Source organism: Delphinus delphis, chromosome 1, assembly GCF_949987515.2.
Source record: "Delphinus delphis chromosome 1, mDelDel1.2, whole genome shotgun sequence".
NCBI classification, from domain to species: domain Eukaryota; kingdom Metazoa; phylum Chordata; class Mammalia; order Artiodactyla; family Delphinidae; genus Delphinus; species Delphinus delphis.
In genome coordinates, this window is record NC_082683.1 from 80,285,442 (window position 1) to 80,310,407 (window position 24,966).

A 24,966-nucleotide genomic window follows, 5' to 3' on the forward strand; every position below is an offset into this window, starting at 1 on the left:
AGCAGCTGGAGCAGAGTAAACAAGCCAGAAAGCAGAGAAGTGAGGTCAAAGGGGTAACAGGCAAGGGAGTCACCGGCTGGTTGTATAGGGCTTTATGGATCATTATAAGGATTGGGGTTTTTACTCTGAGAAAGGCAGGAACAAGAGAGTGTTTTAATCAGAGGAATAACAGCATCTGACTTAGGTTTTATCAGGGCCATTCTGGCTACTGGGTGGAGAATACTGCAGAGGGGCAGAGGGAAGCAGTACTCCCAGCTGTGCAGTCTTGGGCAGACCACCTAACCTCTCTGTACCTGGTTGTCCTCCTCTTTAGAGGGACCTCAAGAGAATTATTTCTAAGCCCCAATCTAATGTTAAACTCTGTGATTCTGAGTTGATTATTTCCTTTGTCTTTTCTACAAAAAGTTATAATTTATATCAGCTGTAAACTTGATCTTTCCCCCAAGCTTTAACAGAAATGGAACCAAGCTGAAGAATTCAATTTGACAACATGTATGTCATGCCCATGCCACACACCTAGGATACAAAGATAATGAGACTCAATCCTGCTCTAGAAGTCTACAATCTGGCAGAAGAAGAAAGTAAGTTCTCACGAGGCAGCAGGAGAAACGCTGCAAGAGAAATACAGGGAGGAAGCAACCAACCACCTGCCAGGGAAGAGCCATGTGAAGCTTCACCAGAAAAGCTGACCATGGAGATAGCCTGGATGAGTAAGCAGGGAGCCACAAGGAAGGAGGGAAAGGAGAGTATGCTAGAGAAGAGACCAGTACTAAAGAAACAGGGCATGAGAGCACAGAGCATGCTCTGGAAACCAGAAGGAGTCTGGTATGAGCACAGTGAGGTTCACAGAAGAAGTGAAGGAATGATGGCTGAAAAAGTAGGCTGAGCTACCTTGTAAATAACCAGATATCCCATGCCAAGGATAATGGAACAGCAGACACTTTTAAAATGTAAGAAAGGAAAACACAGATCTGTATTTTAGAAGGTACCAATCATAATGGATGAACAATTTGAGATAGAGATGATGAAGCCTGGAAAACCAACTTCAATATGTCTGCAATAGTCCAGGTGAGATGATGATTTGGAAATGGAGAAGAAAATGTCAATTGCAGGGTTTGACCTACAGGTCTATTTGCCAATTCCTACTCTAGAGCTAAGATTGGTGTTTACATGTTAAAATGATGGAGAAAAATCAAAGGAATAATAATATGTCATGATACATTGAAAATTATATGAAATTCTACTTTTTGTGTCCATAAATAAAGTTTCCTGGAACTCGGGGAAAAAAAGAAAATGCCAGTTGAGATCTGCTAAAGGTAAGACACCATGGGATTTGCGGGATTCAGCTGGGGCAAGTAAGCAAAAGGAAACTGAGTATGCCTGAGGCTCCTAGCTTGATAACTGGTGCCACTTACTGACATGGGAAATAAAGGAGTTGAGACTGGGGACCACAGAGACATTGTATGTCGGGTTTGGGACTTAGTTCTAACAGTAAAACCTACAGAATAGCCAGGTAGCTGCTGGAAATAGGGTATAGCGTATAAAACTGGGAGTTACTGGCATAGGCGTGGCCACTGAAGCATGGAAACATGAACCACTGAACAACCGAGGAGAGGAGGGAAAGGGCAGATGCAAGGTGGAGAACGCCGACCCGCACGGAGCGAGCACTGAGAAGGAAAACTGAAGACAGATCGGGCAGGAAATGGGGAAAACCAGGACAAGTAGTTCCCGGAAACCAAGGTAATAAAACGTGGGGGAGACTAAAGCAGCAGAGGCACCAAAGAGAGTACAATGAAGATGCTGACTGAATACAAGCACGGAATTTTGCACTTCGCACCTTTTCTGGCGCCCGCCCATCATGGGTCACGGTGCAGTGGGCGTGGGAGCCTGCCTGCCGCAGGCCGAGTTGTTAACCCGAGGTGAGAAGAAAAGAGCCAGTAGCTGCACACCACTGGCCCCGACGGACTACGTTGTTATCAAAGATTCTGTACCATCAGGAAAGTTTTATTCAGCACTCTGGAGGTGTAAGGTGTGAGAAACAGGAACTAGGATCTGTTTTGGTGGTGATCTTCTGGCGGTACAAAGGAGATTTCTTAGTTAACACCTGCGTCTCATGGGACCACTAATCCTGAAACTAGCAGCAGGCTTTATTTAAGAAAGGCTAGTTGCTTCCGACAAGTGCTGAGGACAATATCTTCACCCACACATCGTCCAACTCCCAGTTAGGCTTCTCACCTCTGATTCTTCTCACACTAGCATCGCTAGTCTTTCTCCCAGAGCAGAGTAATGCTAATCCACAGGGACTACATCTCCGTTCAAAGCATAGTATAAAGTATAACAAAAAACCATAGCATCAACTACCTGGTATGATGCTGGAACCATAACCTGGCACCATTCAGACAGGAAAAGGCTTTACCAGTAATACCAGCGGGGTCCCAAAACACTGAGACCAAGCCCCTCAGTCTCAGCAGAAGCTGCCTAACTGCTCTTCTGTTTGCTCTCTGAAAAACAAAAAGGAGCTGAAGGAGGAAGAGTCTTTAATCCTAAAATTATTCTTAATTTCCAATATAGAATGCTTGAAAAGCATTTGAAAACCAACAGAATAACTAGCAGATTTTTTTAAATGTGCATCTATGGTCCTTTCTCCTTTACCCTCTGAAAAAAAGCAACCCAACCCCCAAATGATCATTTTTCTTGGCCTAATTTCCCTATTTTTGTGATTTATAATTGGAAACAGGCTGTTTTTTCCTGGCTTCAGAGAACAGGATCTTCAGAGCTAAAAGAGTTGCCAACTACAGAACTTCAACCTTAGCAAAATTTCTTTTGCAAATCTCTTACCTGTATAACTACTTGAAATATATATTAATTCCAAAGAAAACATTTAAATGCTTATTATTATGCAAAAGTGAATTTTCTCCTAATAAATTAGACACTCCCCTCTCTCTCCTAGCCTCCCTACTTCGTTAAGCTAAGTGGGACCCTTCTGTGTGTTCAGTTATCTCCCATTTGAACATTACCAAAGCCTTACCCAACAACATATCTATATATGATACTTTCTGGAAGTGGGGTTTTTTTTGGTTTTTTTGTTTGTTTGTTTTTATTTAGTAGAACTGCCTCTACATGAAACCTCCCTGTTTGCCCACACTGAATGAAATTAAAACCTTGAATATCATAGAGAGCAGCCACTCTAATAATGAAATAAAGATGCCTCAAACTGAAAAAGGCATAAGTACCAAAAAAAAAAGAAATGTATCAAGTAGGTCATCCTTCCCCTGGCTCCTGTGTCAAAAGCATGATGCATCCAATGGCTGCACAGTATTGTAATGGGTAAGTATGATGGACTCAAAACAAAATGGCAGGTGCTACATATTTTTTCGTGATTCACATGGTATATTATGAATACACAACAAGTAACTATGTCTATAAAGACACAAAAATAAGAAAACTAAGAGGAATGTCTGCTCAGAAAGGCTCTGACAAAAATGATAGACCAGCAATAGTAAACATGCCCATTTAGAAGATCAGAAACTTCTCCCACACACATAGGGAAGACCTTACACTGCAGTGATGCAAAATGTATGTAATGAGTCAATGGTGCTTTCCCTCGAAGTTGAATTTCATGTGCCAGCCAATTGCACAAAGTAGAATATAACAAAATGAGACGTTTTTTCTTTATGGACTCTTAGAAGGAGAGTTTTGTGTTTGAGTATGTTTTGCTTTAAAGAAAAAAAAACAGAAAAGAGATAAAACAACACAGGGAGTATCACACAAAAGTACTTAGGGCACCACATGAACACAGGGTTTTGAGACTGGAATCTAAGTATTTCACCCCAAATAACCTTCCAAGTATTAAAAAAAAAAAGCAACGTTCTGCTCCAGCAATCATCATGCAGTTAATTATAAAATGAAATTTGCAAACAGCCACCAGTGTATTTTTGCATCCAATGACCAATTTCATATGTCAAAACACATAAATTACTAAAAATGCTAACTGAATTATACTCCCAAAAGGGAATCTTTTCACACACCAAATGAAATTAAGTATTCATCAAGTTTCCATTAATAAAATAGTATAATAAGAATTTTAAAAAAGAACTCCAAAGTTCTGCTAGACCCTCCACCTGGTCCACTTGGTGTTCTTACCCATCACTGGTGGTTAGTCATCATGACTGTAAACTCCAGAGCTTCTCCCAGGGCAATCTGATCACAGGAAAACTCAAGGACTAGGATCTGTAAAGACTATTTTCTAAAGATCATTTTTTTTCAGGGACTAAATCAACTTGAATGTGTTTTTACAAATGGTCCATCTGCAAATTCAAACAAAAACCTGACCTTCAGCATGTACCAGAAAAATGAATTATGTGCTTGGAAGGACATAACAAACAGCACCCAATTCTTCCTTCTTCTGCAAACAGCACCAAATTCTTAAGTCCCTTTTCTCCCAGAGCCCAGTGTCCTAGAGGTGGGGAAAGTATATGCTTCTGGATTACCATCCTTTTCCTTAAAGTGAAGACAGAGCTAACACTTCAGACTTGATTCTAAATTATTACTGTGGCAACAATTTAACATTAAATCCTAAAAATGAACTTTTATATCACTCTGAGTCCTCTTCCCAGACTTGAAGCTTTCAGCATTAAAGGAATTACCAGCACTAACAACAGACTTTAATCTTTCTTTTCTTATAATTATCTTAAACAGGAGATATCAGGATAGCCTAAGGGTGTGCTTCTGGAGCCCACGTTTCAGACCTTCAGGGATAATCTCAATTTTAAATATGGTCTCCATCCCTTATACCCCTACTTGTCAGCCTATTAAGTCTTGCTGTTTGGCCTGGAAAACTGAAGGATAAAACAAGTAAAATAAGGTCCAAATAAGAGGGGCCTCAATGCAGACATTTTATGAATGTTGCTTCAAACATTAAATACTGCACACATCTTGGTTGAGAAATAAAAATTTCTCCCTAAGAGAAGGAAGAATGCTCAGAAATCTGTGCTAAATCTTAAAACTTTGCAGAGAAAATAAATCTCAATGTCAGTTAACAAACAAATGTGCTATTTCAAAAGATATAAAAGAAATCTAAAAGTGGACAGAGCCCAGGAAATGGACCCAAATCCTTTTCTGTAAGGCACTTCCAAGCTGTGTTGATTTATTTCTGCTTTACTAGAAACCAAACATATTAGCAAAAGCTTGTGCTTTATGAAATGCTACAAAAAGACAATGCTATCATTCCAAGTGTTACTCTGAAGATGTGGAACCAGAGAAATTACTGCCATGAATCTTGGTGCAGTAATTCTCTTCCAAAGCCACAAATGCCTTAGATTCACTCTTCTATATTCCAAACTATCCGTGTTCCTAAAGGCAATATAAGATTGCTTTTAAGCTAAAGACCCTTAAAAACATTATCTAACTTGAGTCATGCAAAGTTCAAAAAGTAGTTAACATTTTTTAAGTTTCAAAATTTCAAAAGAAGTTGAAAAACATAAGAAAAACACTCCAGTGGACAGACTGAAACAGTGATAAAATCATTTTCAAAATAACTGTTGAGTAAAAAAAAAAAAAAGAAAAGAAAAAATGAAGACTGTCCTCATTAACTAATGAACCTGACGATTATAATTAGTTTTTGTCCAATAGCAATGAAAGAAGAAAAAATACATTTTCAAAATGGATTATCAAGAACAGGGGTAATTTTAAATGACCACAGAGCAAATTCATCCAGGAAAAATATTACAGCAATGTTAACTGTTAGCAGTCATCCTCTAAATTTTAACAGTTCTGTCTGTTAAGCTTAAGATGTAAAGTCAGGAATTTCCACAAATTTATGATCCCAAGAAATTGGTCATCACTTAGGTACTAAAGAAGTCAGCAGAGATCACCTTCTTAGTACTCAAAGGACATTTGAGTTCCCTAGGCACTTAGGCCCAGAGCAGGCCCTCAGAAAAGCAAGAGTCACCTGACTTTTACAAGATACAATCAAGTTTGCATGCAAAAAAGAAAGATTAATTCCTTTGAGTCTTCAAAAGAATGGGACAATAGTTCTCTTTAAGCAAAAAATTTTGTCACTGTGTATAAGCTTTCCTAAGCCCTAGGAAGCCTTAAGGCCTCCTGCTATCAGAGGACTGAAAGAGGATAGTTAATTTGCCAAACTCCAACACCAGGAACCTTAAGCCTATTAGGGAGTTGGGGCCTGATAAATGTTTGCTGAATAAGTAAACTAGATGAGACCCTGGAAGACTAAATTAGACTCTAAACAAAATGCTACTCTGAAGTGTAACTGCAACGCTGAGATTTAGAAAGAAAGAACTAAATTTGAAAGGTATTTTAAAACAGGATCCATGTGCTTCCCTGATGGCGCAATGGTTAGGAATCCTCCTGCCAATGCAAGGGACACGGGTTCGAGTCCTGGTCTGGGAGGATCCCACATGCTGCGGAGCAACTAAGCCTGTGCACCACAACTACTGAGGCTGCGCTCTAGAGCCCGTGCTCCTCAACAGGAGTAGCCACCGCAGTGAGAAGCCCGCCCACCGCAACAAAGACCCAACGCAGCCATAAATAAATAAATAAATAGATAGATAGATAAATAGATAAATAAATAAATAAATAGGAACGAATTATAAAAAATAAAATAGGGCTTCCCTGGTGGCGCAGTGGTTGAGAGTACGCCTGCCGATGCAGGGGACACGGGTTCGTGCCCCAGTCCGGGAAGATCCCACATGCCGTGGAGCGGCTGGGCCCGTAAGCCATGGCCGCTGAGCCTGCGCGTCCAGAGCCTGTGCTCCGCAACGCGAGAGGCCAACAACAGTGAGAGGCCCGTGTACCGCAAAAAAATAAATAAATAAAAATAAAGTAGGATCCACCTGACCCCTAACTTGGTAAATAAAGTTAAGTCCCTACTACCTGATACTCAAGAAACAAGAAAGGAAACTGGCCTACAAAATTCAGACAAAGATTGAAAACCTTTTTTAAAAGTCAGTTTAACTGTTTTTGCAAGCATGTTAATTCCTAAATATGGTTTATATATTTATCTATAGACACACTGTATCTATACTCAACAAATATGATACTTCTTAACTATTGCCATACTAAAATACAAGCCTCTGAAAAATGCACTGGAATAGAAATGCTGTTACTCAGCATAACAATCCCTTATTGTCTTGCACTCAGATGTTAATGAAAAATGATAATGACAGGATTGTGAGTACACCAACCTCCCTGAGAACAAATTCACTATATCCAGTTTTCTACGAAAGACAAATGAGCATCATTACAAAAGGATTCACAATGGATCTCTCCAGACTCCCAGTTCTCCTAGATAATCTGAAATATCATTCAAAGTACACAAAATCGTTTTACATATGCCTCTTAAGGAAAACAAATGGCAATAAACTGTGTGTGTACTTAATATCTGTCTGGACACCAGAGAGTTCTTGACATATATCCAACATGTAGGCCCTGTCGTCAGTCATTCTTAACAGTAATCAGTTGAAATTAAACCCAGTTCTCCATAGTCAACTCGGAAGGCAACTTGGTTATTTTGCTAGATAAAGCCACACATTGTCCATTCCTGAAATGTATGTTTAATACTCTAAAAACTGGTTTAGGTGCCTAACGGACATCAATACATAGTGTGTTATGCTCCCCCTATTGGTTAATATTCAACATAACAATGAATTCCCCAGGGGTTGCCTTTGAAGTGCTGGGGTTCAAAAGTAAGTTGGTGATTTTTATGTTTAAAAACATGAGCTGGATCAACAGTTGTTAAGCAAAGCTGCCATGTAATGGTCAGATTCCATCAAAACAGGAAAAATTAAAGTTGACAAAGACAAACTGAAGAGCTGAAAACATGCTGAAGCCTTGAAACACTAAACAATGCAGAATTATAGCCAAAAGCAGAGAACATCAAGAAACAGAGCAACATCCTTTAGCTGACACAATGGCATGAAATCAATTTCATTTTAATAGCCCTTAAGGGGGTAAGAATTATTTCCCTGCCTTCTGTGCCAACCCCAAGCTGTTTCCTAAGGAAGCCATGTAACACTGACCAACGATGTCCGGAGAATTAATAAAAGAAATGAAGATTAAAGATCTGAACTAATTAATACAAATCAGAGTTCTATGTATAATTACTTGGGGTCAGTTTCAGAGGAGTTGTAATTTGGCGCCCCCCTGGGCAGATCACCTAAAGTAATCACAGATACCTGATTTGTGTTTCAGGAGATCTGTGTTCAACTCAAATGGGAAGCTGAAGGATGGGAGAAGACGCCTGGACTCACTGCACACAAATCTGACTGCACTTGCTGCTCTCTGCTGAGTGACTAAGATAGCCCTGGAGTCAGACAGAACTAACAGTTGTGTAATAGCTCAGTTAAGGAACTAACCTCTAGTGTCTTACCTGTAAAATAGGGCTATTAATACTGTTTTTTCCAGAGGGTTGGTGTAACGATTAAGTGCCCTAAGTATTAGGAGAGTGTCTGGCACAGAGTTTGAGCCCAATAAACGTGAGCTATTATTATTATCAGAAATTAATAGCTAATTTCACACTGAAGTACCTGTTTGCAATCTAAAGTACCATTTCAGAAAAATTAAAAGGTCTTGACATGTGCTTTGCTACTTGTAGAGACTTCTCTCCTCCCAAACCGCTCGCTTACTTCTCTTGGAAGGGATGCGGAGTTCAGAAAAAGCCTGGTTCCCTATCTCAGTCTGTCATTCCTACCATCCCGTACCCTCCCTGCTCTTCTCGTCCCCACTGGGCTCAGGACAAGCACCGCTAATAGCCATGCAGCGCTTGCCTGGAGCCGGGCACTGCTCTAGTACTTTATATATTTTAAATCATTCAATCCTCACAGTAACCTTATGAGGCCAATACTGTTATTATTCCCATTTCACAGCTAAGAGAAATTCCCATTTCTCTCAGCTCTTTTTGTAGGCACATTAAGTTCTACTCTGTCAAGGTAATTCAAGCTTGACAAGCCGGTTCCCTACACTAAATGATTCTGGAAAGTGAGGCAAACGCCCTAATAAGAACAAGACTGCAAGAAGATTCTCCTAGCAACAGTCCAACTTTCCAGCGTATTCTAACCAAATAAGCTGGCTAAGGTGGCTAGTAAGTTAACGCGGGAAGAAGGATTCTCTGCGGGGCTCCGAGCTGCAGCGCTCGGCGCCTCCAGCACAGCACCCCGAGGGCGCGGCCCGCAGTGAGCGTAGCTCACGTTGGTGCTCAAGTCCCGGGGCCGCAGCCTCTGCAACGGCAACTGCGTGCAAACCCACAACAAATCTCTCCCACCGACGCTGTCACGAGCTCAGTGGGAAGTGGCCAGCGCGCCCCGCGGAGGTCAGAAGAAACCGCGGAAAGGAAGAGTGAGGGCAGGCGCGGAGTAGATGTCTTCGCCAGCACAGTGCAGCGCCCCGAGCGCTGCCCACCCCGGGGCGGCCGCTGCCCACGCACCTCGGAGTGTAAACACTAACAGACCAACACCGCCCCCACAAGCCCGGGGGTCCGGGCGGCCGGAGCGACCCCCGGCCGGGAAACAGGCGCGGACCACCGCGCAACGCCGACAGGCACCGCGCAGCCTGCAGAGCCCTCGGCCGGAACGGGTGCTGGGCTAGCGGTGCGGCCAAGGGCGTCCCGGCGCCGGCGGCAGTGCCGCGGGGCCGAGCCGGCGCGTACCTTGGAGGCGATGTGTCAAGCGGAGATCCACCCGCCACAAGCTGGAGCGAAGCAGAACGAAGTTTCCCCGCCCCGCGCCCGGCGGCGGCGAGCTCCGGCAGCTGCTGCGCCGCGGCACAACTACGCCATCCGGACCCGCCGGGGACTTTCTCCTCCTGCAGGGAGCTCAGGGAATCGCGCAGGGAAAGTGGCCGGGCACGAGAGCCGCCGACTTCCCTCCCTCACTCACTGGGAAGAGGAAAGCGCCGCTCGGCGTCCCCGAAACCCTCGATTACCCCCATCGGGCCGACCCAGCGCACTCGCTCCCCCTCACACACGCGGGCGGGGACGGGCAGGACGCCACAGCAATCAGCGTGCGGGGGGAAGGGCGCTCCTCCTCCGCGGTCCCCCCGGGAGCTCCGGGCCGCGGAGAAACTCCTCCTCCCGCCGCCCGCCTCCTCTCTCTCTCTCCTCCTCCTTTTCCTCTCAGGCTGACGGATGAACCCCGAGCGCTGCCACAGCTTGCCTTTCCCTTCGGACCGCGGAGGGAGGGAGAGGAGAGGAGTACCGGGAACTGCTGTGCTGCTGTGCGCCCAGGCTGGGGCGTCGGGTGGGGGGGGTCCCAGTCGTCGGGGAAGAGCCGGATTGGGGCGGGGGTGCGGGGGGGTGGAACGTGGGCGCGAGCTGCAGGGATTCCCTCCCTTAAACTAGATCCTTCCAACTTCTCAGGGCTCTCTGGAAGAGTTAGTTGGGTTATTTGGTTCCCTCCGTCTTGATCTAAAAATTCTAAAACCTCCAGTAATCTGATCACGCCCTCTTGCCCACTCGCTAGCAAAAGTCCCCACGCACACATTCATTCTGCCCCTGGTTGTTTTCCCGCCTCCAATGCTGTTTGCTCTCTCAAGATGCGCTCCGATGGTGGGTCTTGCCTCCTCATCTTTAACAGCTGAGAGTGCATTACCCAGCCATTGCCCCCGCTCGCTAAATAAATGAATACAAATAAAGAAGGCAGGTCAGCGTTACTAGCATTACCCTAAGGTTGGCGCGATATAAGCGAAGGTGTTGGCGGCGTACAACTCCCTGCATACATGCGCGGGTGAACTGGTCGCTGCAAGAGTTGACGAATGCTGTCATCAGTACGCCACTTTGATACTCCTTTTTTACACCTGGTTTGTCTATTAAAAGATATGCTTAAATCAAAGGGCACTGTTTTACCAAGAGGCTGGTGAAATGACTCTGGGCTGACAGGTTTCAGAGACCAGACTTCCAGTCCTGACTCTGCCCTTCGACGAGCTGTGGAACCTTGGACGATCGGCTTAAACTCTCCAAGTCTGTTTTCTCCTCCGTAAAATCAGGAGCTTGGCCTAGGAGACCTCTTCCAGTCCTAAAATGTTATGGTCCTAGGCCTTCAAAACGTTGGAGAGTAGAATGGGGAGGTTTCTGATATTATTACTTACGCAGTATTATTGTTTGGAAAGTTACTGGGTTTCCCTACTTAAAGAGGAAGTGTTTCTCCTCCTTTTTCGCTTGTACCTATACATACAGAACTCACCCAATTGAATATAGTTTGACAAAAGTCAAATCATTATTGATCAACTGGATTCCTGCAAAAATCTCTAAAATGAACAATTCATTCCTTACCAATATTTATTGAACACCTACTGTGTGAGAGGCTTGAGTGAGGCCTTGGAGAAACCCATAGGCATAATGCCCTGTTGGAGCAACAGTCTAGGTAGAGTTAGCCTCAGCTATGATACAGTCTCTCTAGATTCAAGGCCTTAGATTTCTCATAGACTCAAATGACATAGTATTCGTGCCTCAAATTGTCAAGTTTTAGTTTCAAGAGCAGACATGAACACGTGAGCTGTGTTGGGATATTTAATCCTACATTTAAACATATCAATCACGTTAAGGCTTTTTAATTTCTAAATAAAATGGCATAGAAACAAAAAGAAAATAAATGGCATAGAAGAGAGAGAAAAACCAAGTCCTAGATAACTTAACAGTGTCTTGTCTTTAAAGAGTGATAAAGTAACTGTTCACAGTAGTCAGATTCTCAATAGTGTAACCAGTTAGTTACACTACTGTAACTAATAGTGTAACTCAACAGTGAACACTTACTCTGTGCCAGGCAGAGTTCTAAACATTCTATACATATGAACACATTTACTTCTCACAGCCCTATAAGGCTGTATACAAACTGAGGCCTATGTAGAAACCTACCTATATACTGAAGGCCTTACAACTTGCTAAGATAGTACAGCTAATAAGTGGGAAAGTCAGGATTCAAACCCACATCCATCTAGCTCTGAGCCCAAGTCTTCAACCAACAGGACATACCACCTGTCATCAAAAGCTTTACATTATTGGCAAAATGAAAGGTTTGGGGGGTTTGTTTGGTTGGCTGGGATTTTTTTTTTCTCAAAACATCTTTAAAATTTTGGGCTATTTAATTATTTTCTGTAGACGATACGGAAAAACACAAGAAATTATATCAGTATTTGCAAAACCAACAATGTCTACATAGGTGTTTTCTCTAAATATTTACACTAATAATGTGATATTATTTGCAGAAATACAGACTCCTGAAGCATAGAGAAAAGGTTTAAAACAAACTAAAAATTCTGGTTCCCCAGCAAAGCTCTAGAAAAGGGGTTTCCCCTACATTTTAATAATGCAATATTAACTGATTTCTAGGGGGAATGAATCCTCTCCTTTCATTGGTCTCTTACAAATTAGGACTTTGTTCAAGTTACAGTATTTGTTACCATAAGATACAAACTTTCTTTGGTTCAAGGTGGTATCTTGGTCATTCGTTCCAAATTTTTTCAAAAAGAATTGCAAGCAGGGGGGTGAGATATAGAGGTGCACTCTATCTCACTTGCATAAAAACGTTTGACAGCAGAGCATCAAATTTACTGAGACTGTATTTCTCGCAAGGAACCACCCTTCCTATAGGTGTGGACCCACTTATTTATGACAGTGGCAAGTCCCCAGATTGTGTTGATTAGCAGACAGCTGAACAAATTCATAATAACCTGTTTGTGTTCCTTACAGAAGCAAAGACCTCAAAGTTCTAAAAGACTTTATCAGTAGAAAATCATCTGGTTGTTTTTCTTTTTTAACAAGTCCTCATATAGTACTGCATATGCTTTGCACTTTACAAATCCTAACTCATTAAACCCTGTAACAGCTCTGTCATCCTCATTCTACAGATTAGAATGAGGATGTGACTTAGCTGTGACTCCAGAGTCCGCCCTGAACCTCCGCTTTGTGCTCCACAGGTGAAAATGAGCCCCCTTTCCCTCAGAGCAAGAGTCTTATATTTTTAAAGCTCAATTCTTTAAAAGTTTCAAAAGATAAAGTTTGTTGAGGAGAAATATGACCCTCGACCACCACATAAAAATCGATTCCTTTCACCCAAGAAAGAGAGGCGAAGGGACGCTAACTTCAAAGTTTGTCTGAAACAGCCAACATCTTGGAGGCAGTTGCATAACTACTCTTAAGAATGTGTGACAGAACAAGAACCAAATGTTCCAAAATTGTTGTGACAGGATACTGGTCTACAAACTACAGCCTGTGCTCCTATTTTCTGCTCAGTTGACCTATTATTACAGACAGATTTAGTACCTTATTTCTAAAATTTGCCCATAAAGATTCTAATTCATACCTGTAGGTGTTTTATATATCACCATAACCTAAGGCCATAATCTAAAGCCACATTTTCTATATCTATATCCAAGATTAGAATATGGTTTTCACTGATAATATTTGCAGCCAGCAAATTTCAAATTAATGAGGAAAAGATACTGTCAGGTGAACCCGTTTGCAGAGCAGAGCCCCAAACAGACACCTGATTCAGGCTGGTGGATTCCTCAGAGAATTTGGAAATAAAAATCCAAAGCAATTTCCCTTACAGTAAGCCCGGGTTCCTGCACACTTGTCATTTCCTGTGCCTGTGCAGAGCCTCCAATAGCAGTTTCCACAATGCCCCTTTAATTTCCCCCTCAGCGGGTCTACTGACAATGAAGGAAACCTCACACCATTTCAAAGGAACAGCAACCTCCCCTGAGATCCCTGTGGTCTTAGCTCCGTAGGGGATGTGGCAGAGCCTCTGCTCTCCCTGCCTCAGGAGCAGGGGTTCCAGAGGGAAGGCTTCGTCCTGGCCCCCACCTCCATAGCTGCCCCGCAGAGAACTTTTGTTTTGGCCTGGAGAAGAGAAAAAAATGGAAAACGTTGTTTTGTGACAGGGGGACCAAAAAAAGACCAGGAGGACCCAGGACATATATTAGCATCTGTGAATGTTACAAATCTTATTACCTTCATTTAGCAAATATAAGAAATGCTGAAACTCCACTTGTAAAAACACCAAAATTTAAAAATTATTATTGCTATTGTTATTGATCTTCTGTTATTACTGTTATTATTATTACCTTTTATTGAGCACTTTCTCTGGGCAAGCCCTTGTTATAAGTTTGGCCCTATAAAATTTATTTCCTAACATATTTTGCAAATGGATAGTTCCACGTATTTGTTAAAATTACCTGCTATAACATTTCTTTAGGTTACTCACCCAATGTTTTTTACCATAAAATCTAAGGAGGAGAGTGCCTCAACTGGGTCCCGCAGACATAGTCTTTAGAATTCGGTAATAATTTCAATAAGAAATTTGTTTTCATTTTGTATTTTTGTTTTAATGGTAATATTAAAAAGCAGCATTTACCCTCTTTTGTGGGGGAGGAGGACAGGGATAATTAAAAACCAATAGACTGGACTTCCCTGGTGGCGCAGTGGTTAAGAATCCACCTGCCAATGCAGGGCACATGGGTTCAAGCCCTGGTCCGGGAAGATCCCACATGCTGTGGAGCAACTAAGCCCGTGTACCACAACTACTGAGCCTGCACTCTAGAGCCAATGAGCCACAACTACTGAGCCCGCGTGCCACAACTACTGAAGCCTGCCCCTGCCTAGAGCCCGTGCTCTGCAACAAAGAGTAGCCCCTGCTCACTGAAACTAGAGAAAGCCCGCGTGCAGCAAGGAAGACCCAATGCAGCCAACATAAATAAATAAATTAAAAAAGAAAGAAAAACCAATAGACTTTCCCATAACAAAAGACTTTTTTCTTAAGTTGATGTTTTTCGAAGTGGGAAATTCATTTCCAGAGATGCTTAAGAATTTTTTTTTCTTCTAAAGTGTCCTTACATTGTTAACATTTGAAAAATTTGCTGCAAAAATTTAAATTAAAATTTCCTTTACCATGTCCCCAGCTTACCCATATAATTTCTGGAAGATGTTAGCCTCTTTCATGAAAAATCAACCAATATTCATTGATATTTGCTAAGCCATATTAAGAGGTGAAAGATACATATAGAGATGACAGGAAACATGATAAAGAGAAAGAGAAAAGTATTATTTTTTTTTGAATTTTATTTTATTTACTTTTTTATACAGCAGGTTGTTACTAGTTATCCATTTTATACATATTAGTGTATACATGTCAATCCCTATCTCCCAATTCATCACACCACCATACCCCACCACCACTTTCCCCCGTTGGTGTCCATACATTTGTTCTCTACATCTGTGTCTCTATTTCTGCCCTTCAAACCGTTTCATCTGTACCACTTTTCCAGGAGGAACAGAACAGTATTATATGTTAAGTATCAAATGTGACTGTAAGTGCTAGAAGAACTGAGACGATCCTTGGTCTGGGATGATCGGAGCAAGATAAGAAGGGAGCTGAGGATTCAGCAGATGCAAAAGATGAAAAGAACATTCTGAACAATGGCAAAGGCTATAATGCCAGGAGCACCTGAGAGACTGGTCCCAAGAAAGAAGCTAGAATAATAGAATGAGAACAGCCTATTCATCTTCCCTGAAGAGACTATTAGGACCTCTCAATCCTGTTTCCTTCAGTCTCCATGAGAAATCCAAGCCTTCTTAGTCATTGCTCACACCTGGATTCTTATCACCATACGGCTCTGAATGTTCCCTAACCTGTTCAATCCTTCTCCCTTTCTCAACCTTCCAAACTTTCCAGGTGCCCTCTAGAACTTATGACAAATTACCAACAAGATCCCTTGTATATTCCACCTCTGGAGAGTTCTGGCCTCTCAGTTCCTTGACTTTCTCCCCTCCAGCAACCTGTTCTTCCATCCCACTTCAGTCGCCTAGAAACATGATTATGTCCAGGTCGTTTTCATCAGAAATAAATGTTCCGCCTCCCAGATCTCAATTTCAAGCACCCCTCTCTGACCATCAGTCTCTATTGTTCCAACTCATTGCCTCCAGTATCTTGATTCCAACAATGATTTGACCCCACCAGGATCTCTAATCCATTGTCCCTACTACTTTTTTTTACCATCTGCAACCACGATTGGTCTCACTTAAATTTATGACCGCAAGCCTCAATGGGTTCTTAGCACTGCTCAGCAATCCTACTATATTTTCCTTATCAGCTCACTCTCTTATTCTCCAAGAGGTTTATGTTACTTCTCCTCCTCTTTCCTCAAATCTTCAATACCTTCGGCCCTTTACCTGAATTCAACTGCTGACCCTGCTTCTTATTTCTTGTTTTATTGATACTAAGAATATCAAAGCCCTCTGAATAAATACCCTCAGCTTCCCACCACCACATCTGCAAATTTATCTGTGTCTATTCTTCTCTGCTCTGGTTTCTCTCTTGTTGGCCCTTCTCCCTCCACCTGTGTACTGGATTCCATTTCTTCAGCTACTCAAGGGCTTTCATACTGTAGTAATTCCTTTTTCACCTGCATCCTCAGATCTCTCTCTCTCTCTCTCTCTCTCTCTCTCTCTCTGATCATTCCCATCAACTTACAAACATACTGTAATGTTTCCCATTTTAGAAAATTTTACTTGACCCCGCATACCCATCTCACTCCCAGTTCTCTACTCCCTTTGTAATAAAACTCCAAAAGGGATATTTACATTTGGTGCCCATGATTCTTCACCCATCATTTTCTCCTCAACCAGATCCAATCAGACCACACTTGTCAAGGTCACCTTGTGGCCAAACCAGTAGCCAATTCTCAGTTTTCATCTTACGTAACCACTCAATAGCTTATGACCCAGGTACTCACTCCCTTCTCCTTGAGACATTTCCTTTGCCTACAGGGATACAGAGCACTAGTGGTTTCTCTCCTACCTCCTGGCTGGACCTTCTAAGTTACCGATGCTGGCTCTTCTTCCTTCTCCCAGGATCTAAATGTTGGACTGTCCCAGGGCAGTACCTTTGATCCTCTTCTCTATTAAGACTCTCTCTCTCAAGGTGTTATTATCCAGACCCATCTCTTTAAGTGTATCCACACATTGAAAATTCTCAAAATTTTATCTCCAGACTGGACCTCTCCCCTGAATTCCAAACTCGTGTATTTAGTTGACATCTCAACATCTTTACTCAATGTGTTCAGTAGGAAAATCAAATGTTACATGACAAAAACTAAACTCCTGATTCCCATGAACACATCTTCCATCTCCTCATCTCAGTAAATAGCTCAACCATTCATTCAGTGACTCAGGTCAAAAACAAATGGGTCTTCACTGCTGCCTCTATGTCTCTCACACCCCATAACAAACCCAGGCCTGTTTGCTCTATCTTCAAATTATCACTTCTCACTATTTCCATTGCAGTCAAAATACTATCTAACCTATACAATTTTTTCACCTGTACAATTGTGATAGCTCTAGCCTCCCTACTTCTAATCTTGCTTCCCACCCACTAACATAAACACATGTACTTATTCAGTATTTTCTGTGTACAGTTCATGTTAGTGAATAAAAGCTGGCCCCTCCTTGGAGCAGGCTGTCTGTGTAAGTTCACATTAGACGATAAGAACCATGAGAGCAGAAACCATGGCTATCTTAACCAACATTGTATTCCCAGCTCCCAGCAGAGTACAATGCTCCTTGCCTCTAACAAGTATCCAATAAAAATTATTGAATTTATGGACGGCTTCATTCCACAGATAGATACCCACAGTTAGAGACCGAGAATAGTGAAGTCTTGCAACAACCATTGAGATACATGCCCCTCTAGAGGCTCAACAAGACACTGACACAAGGGCTTTGGGTGTTAACGCAAGCCAAGACTCAGGAGACAGCAGAATACATCTGACCTGGAAGAACTGGAACCAATTTGCCCAGGCAGGAAGCAAGTATGTGGTATAAACAGCATGAATGAAGCTTGACCTGGAAGCCACAGGTTTAGCATGAGAAAGGGGCTTCCTGATCTCAGTCAGACCCATTAACAAAGAGGAGATAAACCAAGTCCCTGGGCTGGAGCAAATAAGGCTGCTGACTCAAGTTAGCTTGAGAGAAAGGAGAGAAAGAGCCAGGAGCCACTAAGAGTAGAAATAATGTGTAATGTAATGCCTTTGCATATCACTCTTATTTTATACTATGTTGATAGAAAAAATCATATCCACACTACTATTAACATTGCTGGAAAATGCTGGCCATCTTTAAATGCTAAAGGCACAGATACTAAAGGAGAAGGAAGCAGGTCTTTGGTCTCTGGCTACTCCTGAAGTGAGAGAGAAAGGAAGGAAGCATTCATTAACTTAAACAGCCTCCTCCCTTCCCACTCACTTTTCCCTTTGAGAAAGGACAACGTACTTCCTTCTTTGCCTCTGGTCTCTGACACTACACAGTCCCACTAGGATCCCCTTCAGTTTTCTCTATAGAATATTAAAACAACTTCAACTCTGTTTTAAAAATCAAGCAAACCAATTGTTCAGGCCCTGTTTAAAAATCCGAAGCGTCGCAGGGTTTTGTGCGTTCTATATGGCTTTTTGTTCCTTACTCTTGTTTCTTCTCTTTTTGCCAAATTTCCTCCTGCTTTTCCTTAAATGTAATTTTACTAAATTTAAATGCATAAGCAAAGCATATACATTTGTAGAGTTTGTGCACATTTGTAAAAATAAACATAGGAATTAGTAAATTTTATAGATTTTTTCCTCATGTAAATTATTTTCCAGTCTTTCATTGTGCCAAATACCTTCAGAATTTCACTGAGTATTCTTTCAACTTTTCTCAAGGCCTGAAATTTTTCAAAATACAAAGTTTAGAAGGAAGAAACCTTTACTGGGAATGTTGAGTTTTAACTTTGCATGTGACCTGAGATTTCAGTCTCAGATTTCATTCTGTTGGTTAGAAACCCCTTTCAACTTTTTTTTCCAGAGAGCTAAGTGGTATGTACCTTAAAAAAAAAAAAAAAAAAAAAAAGACACACTGAGGCTCCCAAACTAGTTCTTCAGATATTTGACTTTTCTTAAATAACTCTAAGTTCAACTCAGCTGGAATTTTGAGTATCGCTTGAGTGCACTTGTATCCTTGCCTTGTTAGTTTTCTCTGTCCTGTATTTTTTATTAACTGGTATTTCAGCTTATGAGATTCTCTTTCAGAGGAGGATGTAATGGTCTTTTCTATAGAATTCTGCAGCCCCACTGCTTTTAAAGGTATTGTACTGCCCAACTGTAACCTGCTGGGGTATGGTGTGACATTTGGGTATTTATGTGATGGACACACAGCATCAGCATATTTTGGGGAATATACAACTCGGCTTGGAGAAGAGGCATATTTTTTGGAAAGGGTGATATGCCTGAAAAGCAAGTTATTTTTAAAAGCCTTGTTACCTTGAGGAAAACCTCACATAGAAACACCAGAAAATCATCGTGTCCCAAGGGCTTTGACATGGCACAGTTCTGGTTATAGCGTATTTTCCTTGTATATATTGGTTCATCAAGCTCAAACCAACCTCATAATTATGTGATTGTGACAAGATTAACTGATGGACAACCCAAAAGTCCTGAAGGTCAGCAGAGGGGCCCTCTACCCAATCATACTTTTACTTTTCAGTTATTTTTAGGCTGGCTTGGTGAAAATGTGCCAGGCAGCTATGCAGAGAATTACACACGCTTTGTTCCAAGACCCCTTCATTACTATTGTGTGAAATGTGCACAACTTATCAAACCTAGGCACAAAGTAGAAGATTGATTTCCAGAAAAAAAAGATCTTGTTTATAAGAAAATTTCAAAATATAGAAAAACAAAAAGAATTTCATAAACACCCCTGTGTCAACACCCAGAACTGAACATTGTTAACATTTTGACAAATTCTTTGTCTTTCTATACAAGAAGTAAAACATTACAGATAAAATTCAAGTCCCCTTGACCATTCCCCTCAACTCCAGTCCAAACCGACTACCCTGCCAGTGTCTTCAGAGGAAACCACTTTTATGAATTTAGGTGTATCCTTCCAGTGTGTTTTGTTATACTATTACATATACATATATGTGTTTGTATTGTATATTCATATACATATATATGCATACATATAGAAATAAATCAATTCTTTATAATATGAATGTATTTGTCCATTTAAAAATATTACATAAGTAGAACATAATCTACAACTTGCCCTTTTTATTCAACTTTATGATTTTTAAATCCATCTTTGTGGTATTTCTCTTAGCTGATAGATAATATTCCACAGTATCACTATACCATTTTTGGGGGGTGGGTACCAAATTACTTTATTTGAAGGAACGGTACTAAGGAAAGGACTTGTAGATATTTTGGTACAACTTACAGAAAAGGTAAGGTAACCCAAACATGCATGCCCTGCCTTGGTGACCAGGGAAGTCACCCCTGTGGCTACGGGAAGCCAGCCTAAGGCTTAGCTCTCATTATCACTATTTCCCAGGGTGTGCTTGTCAAAAAGATACTGTGCCATGCCAGATTTGGGGGCCCCCATCATGCGCAAGTTGGTTACATGGTCACCCAATTCTTTAATGGATTTCACCTGCTCATTCAGATAATGAGTCTCAATGAAGTCACACAAATGAGGGTCATTCTTCTCAGTGGCCAGTTTGTGCAGTTCCAGTAGTGACTGATTCACACTTTTTTCCAAGTGTAGCGCACATTCCATTGCATTCAGCCCATTCTCCCAGTCATCACGGTCTGGTTTCTCGATATCCTGAAGGAAGATTCGGCCACCCCGTTGGTTCTGCAGCTTCATCAGTTTCTCAGCATGTTCCCTCTCCTCACAAGATTGGTGAAGAAAGTATTTGGCAAAGTTCTTCAAAGCCACATCATCGCGGTCGAAATAGTACGACATGGACGGGTAGACGTAGGAGGCGTAGAGCTCCAGGTTGATCTGGCGGTTGATGGCGGCCTCCGAGTCCTGGTGGTAGTTCTGGCGCACCTGCGAGGGGGACGCGGTCGTCATGGCGGGCGGCTGAGGTGAAACGGTGGCGGTGGCTGCTCGGCGCTGTAACGGCGGCAGGGACCTTGGGACGGTCGGAGGGCGCCGTGAGGTGGTGGCGAGGGCTGGCTCTGAGCGGCCGGCCAGAGCGGGGGACGAGCGCCGGGTTCCGTCCAAGCACTGTTGAAGCAAGAAACCGCGGCGACTCTCCGCGAGGACTGTCACACTATACAATTTTATTTATTTATCTTGCGGTACGCGGGCCTCTCACTGTTGTGGCCTCTCCCGCTGCGGAGCACAGGCTCTGGACGTGCAGGCTCAGCGGCCATGGCTCACGGGCCCAGCCGCTCCGCGGCATGTGGGATCTTCCCGGACGGGGGCACGAACCCGTGTCCCCTGCATCGGCAGGCGGACTCTCAACCATTGTGCCACTAGGGCAGCCCCACTATACCATTTTAAATTTAAGTTTCAAGTTTCCTTGAGGATGGTCATTGAAAATGTTTCTACTTTCTATTATTACAATGTTTCAACAAACAAGAGATTCTTACACCTATCTTCCACTTCACGCATGAGACAAATTCTCTAGTCTATAATGTATAACTAGAAGTGTAATTGCTGGGTTGAAGGGTATAAACAATTAAAATTTTGTAGGTATTATCAATGTGTACTACATAGGGAGTATATTAATTTAGATTTCCACTGAGGGAATGAGCCATGCTACTTGTCCACATCTTTGCCAATGGTTGATACTTTCCAATTTTTTTAATCTGAAGAGTGATTTGTTTTGCTCTGACTTCTGGTAAAATTGAACATGGTTTCATATGTTTAACCACTCAGTTTTCCTCCGCTGTGATATATGTTCATTTCCTAGACAAAGCAAATCTTAAAAGGAATTTGAAAACCACTTTCTCAAAAAGCAATCATACCAAAATTTTGATATATAGGTTGCTAATGTTTAAACTGGTATCTTAATGTATTTTTTTTCATTTTTGTGCATCATAGGGACTAATCTGTCTTAATTTTTCTTAGTGCAAATAAAAATATGCTTCTTAGGGCTTCCCTGGTGGCACAGTGGTTAAGATCCCGCCTGCCAATGCAGGGGACACGGGTTTGAGCCCTGGTCCGAGAAGATCCCACATGCCGTGGAGCAACTAAGCCCGTGCGCCCCAACTACTGAGCCTGCGCTCTAGAGTCCGTGAGCTACAACTAGTGAGCCCGAGTGCCACAACTGCTGAAGTCCGCGCTCCTAGAGCCCATGCTCCACAACAAGAGAAGCCACCACAATGAGAAGCCCGCGCACCGCAACGAAGAGTAGCTCCTGCTCGCCGCAACTAGACAAAGCTCACGCACAGCAACAAAGACCCAATGCAACCAAAAATTAAAAATAATAAATAAAACAAATTAATTTTTAAAAAATATACTTCTTAAATATGGTAGCAAAACAAATATCTTCGGTGCACCACCCAATGTTTGGCAGATAGTAGGTGCTCAATAAAAACCTGCTAAATTAAAAAATAAAAGGAGTAGGGCAAGAGGTAATTTCAGAAGGAGCATTTCAGAACAAGTGCTCTGGTAAAGATAAAACTATACACTAAAAAAAAAAAATACACAGCCAATACTTCTTTCTGCTAATCACACTGTCTCTTGTAATGACTTAGATTCATGGTTCCACTTTTCAGGTTCAAAATCAAATGCTTCTAATGCTAATGACTTAACCTAGATGACGTATCAGGGACTCACCATCAAAGTTCTACACACAAGGCTTCCCTGCCCACCCTCTGATGGTGTGTCCTGGTTTTGACTACAAATAAAACAAAGAATATTAATTGAGTGTAGTTGTAGCAACCCTGAGTTTTCAGCTGAAAAAGTAACACATATAAGGACTCTCAAACTATCAAGAAACTGCTTTGACTCTCTTCTTGCTCAGTTGATTTGGATTTTGTGGGCAGATACTTGTAGTAGTTGTTTCTTTCTTTAATATTCTAAAATATACTCCCTCTAGAGATTACTCCATTCATATCAAGCTTAATTTTAACTAATGAGTTAGCTGTTAAATGGGCCATTTCTGAGCTATCATCATTTTAGTAACAGTAACATTTAAAATCTCTGGAATGAGAATTCAAAATAAGCTAACTATAATTTCCTAATGCAGTAGCTAGCTTTTTCTTATAAAACAAAAAAGTTATCCCACTGAAGAAACTACACACTTTGACCATTTTCACCTTGCAATATGTATTCGTCTTGACTCACTCTTTTCTATTGACACTCTTGCAAGTTTGTCCAATATTAATGCTCTGTTTGGAAAATAGCTGGAAGTACAGAAAAGCTGCATCCATCATATAGCTTTACAGTATCTCATAACAACGAATACTAAAACTGCAACTGCCCTACTCTCTGGATATTTCCCCAGTGGTGCTCATGGTGAAGGAGATGGGCTTCACAGCAAACCCAGGAGAAATGAAAGAAAGCTACTATCTTAAAGGAAAGCAGGTGACAAAAATATCATGACTTTTATGATATAGGGCAGCATTCTCACACTGGTGTGCTGAGGACTGCTTCCTTGGTTATATGAGATATGGAAAAACATGTTAATATATTAACATGGATATTAATGAATACATTAACATAAATGTCAACCTATCAAACGTTAAATATTAACATCTAATAGTTAATATTGGTATAGTAACATTAATGTTAACATAGTAAAGCCTTTGAGAAGTTATGGAGTAAAAAATCACATTTTTAACTCTTTTTATCCCTATATCTTCCAAACTTTTTGACCCCAAAACCCTTTTTTTAAATGTAATACCCACAGAGCTAATGTTTTACGGAACACAGTTAGGGAAACTCTGATATGCAATAACAAACATGATTTATTTGATTTAAACAGTGCATTTCATTGGTGTATTTCATCAACAAATATTTCCTTTATCGATGACTGATATCTACTAACATGAGGTTCTGGAATGCTTTCCCCAGCTCACATGCTTCAGAGAAAGAGTTCTGGACCAAAATTCAGTTCCCCACCCCTACAAATGGCCTTGGATTTAGTCCTTACAAACTGATAAGAAACTCTCTGCCCTGCGGCACTACCACCATCCACTTAAGTCAAACACTGGGTTTGAGGACATCTGCACCTCTGTGCCTTGTAATCTGAAGCAAATATCTGAGCTGCTTATCCTGAGGCCCCATGTGAAGATGAATTATCATCAGGCCTGAAAAGATAATAAAGAAGTATTCTGAATCATCCCCCAAATTAAACTGCATTTGTATATAGTTTTTTTATCGCGGTAAAAAACAGCATAAAATGTACCATCTTAACTATGCTTAAGTTTACAGTTCAATAGTGTTAAGTACATTCACATTATTGTGCAACAGCTCTCCAGACCTTTTTCATCTTGCAAAACTGAAATTCTCTACCCATTGAAAAACAATTCCCCAGTTCTCCCTCTCCCCCAGACTCTGATAATCACCATCTTACTTTCTGTTTCTATGAATCTGACTACTCTATATTCTTCATAAAAATGGAATCGTACAATATTTGTCTTTTTGTGACTAGCTTATTTCACTTAGTATAATGTCCTCTGGTCCATACATGGTGCAGTATGTGACAGGATTTCCTTCTGTTTTAAGACTAAATAATATTCCATTGTATGTACTACATTTTTTTATTCATTCATTCATTCATGTACATTTGAGTTGTTTCCACCTTTTGGCTATTGTGAATAATACTGCAATGAACATGAGTGTGCAACTACTTCTTTGAGATCCTGCTTTCAATTCTTTTGGATATATACCCAGAAGTGGAATTGTTGGATCATATGGTAATCCTATTTTTTTTTATTTTTTGAGAAACCTCTATACTGTTTTCCACAGCAGCTGCACCATTTTACATTTCCACCAACAGTGCACAAGGTTTCCAATTTCTCCACATGATCACAACACTTATTTTCTGTTTTTCTGATAGTCATATATAGTTTCATTAGGTGTATTTTTATTGGTTCTAATTCTGAGAAAAATATCTAATAGTTCTTCATTAATCTAAATATTTAATTACCTGGAACACATACAAGTGGTGTCTAAAGAGAAATAAGTCTTTT

The 24,966-nt window shown here is 41.4% G+C and overlaps 1 protein-coding gene and 1 pseudogene across 6 annotated transcripts in view; both read right to left on the reverse strand.

Annotated features, from left to right (window-relative positions):
• TGFBR3 (transforming growth factor beta receptor 3) overlaps nt 1-9,907 on the reverse strand; it is a 218,124-nt gene extending 208,217 nt beyond the window's left edge. For all 6 annotated transcript variants that reach the window (XR_009521249.1, XR_009521253.1, XM_060025520.1 and 3 more), the window contains exon 1: nt 9,665-9,907. The gene's annotated coding sequence lies outside the window, so the exon portion shown is untranslated. The remainder of the gene's footprint in view (nt 1-9,664) is intronic.
• Nucleotides 9,908-20,195: 10,288 nt separating this feature from the next.
• Nucleotides 20,196-21,078, reverse strand: LOC132421156 (ferritin heavy chain pseudogene; annotated as a pseudogene).
• Nucleotides 21,079-24,966: the final 3,888 nt, after the last annotated feature.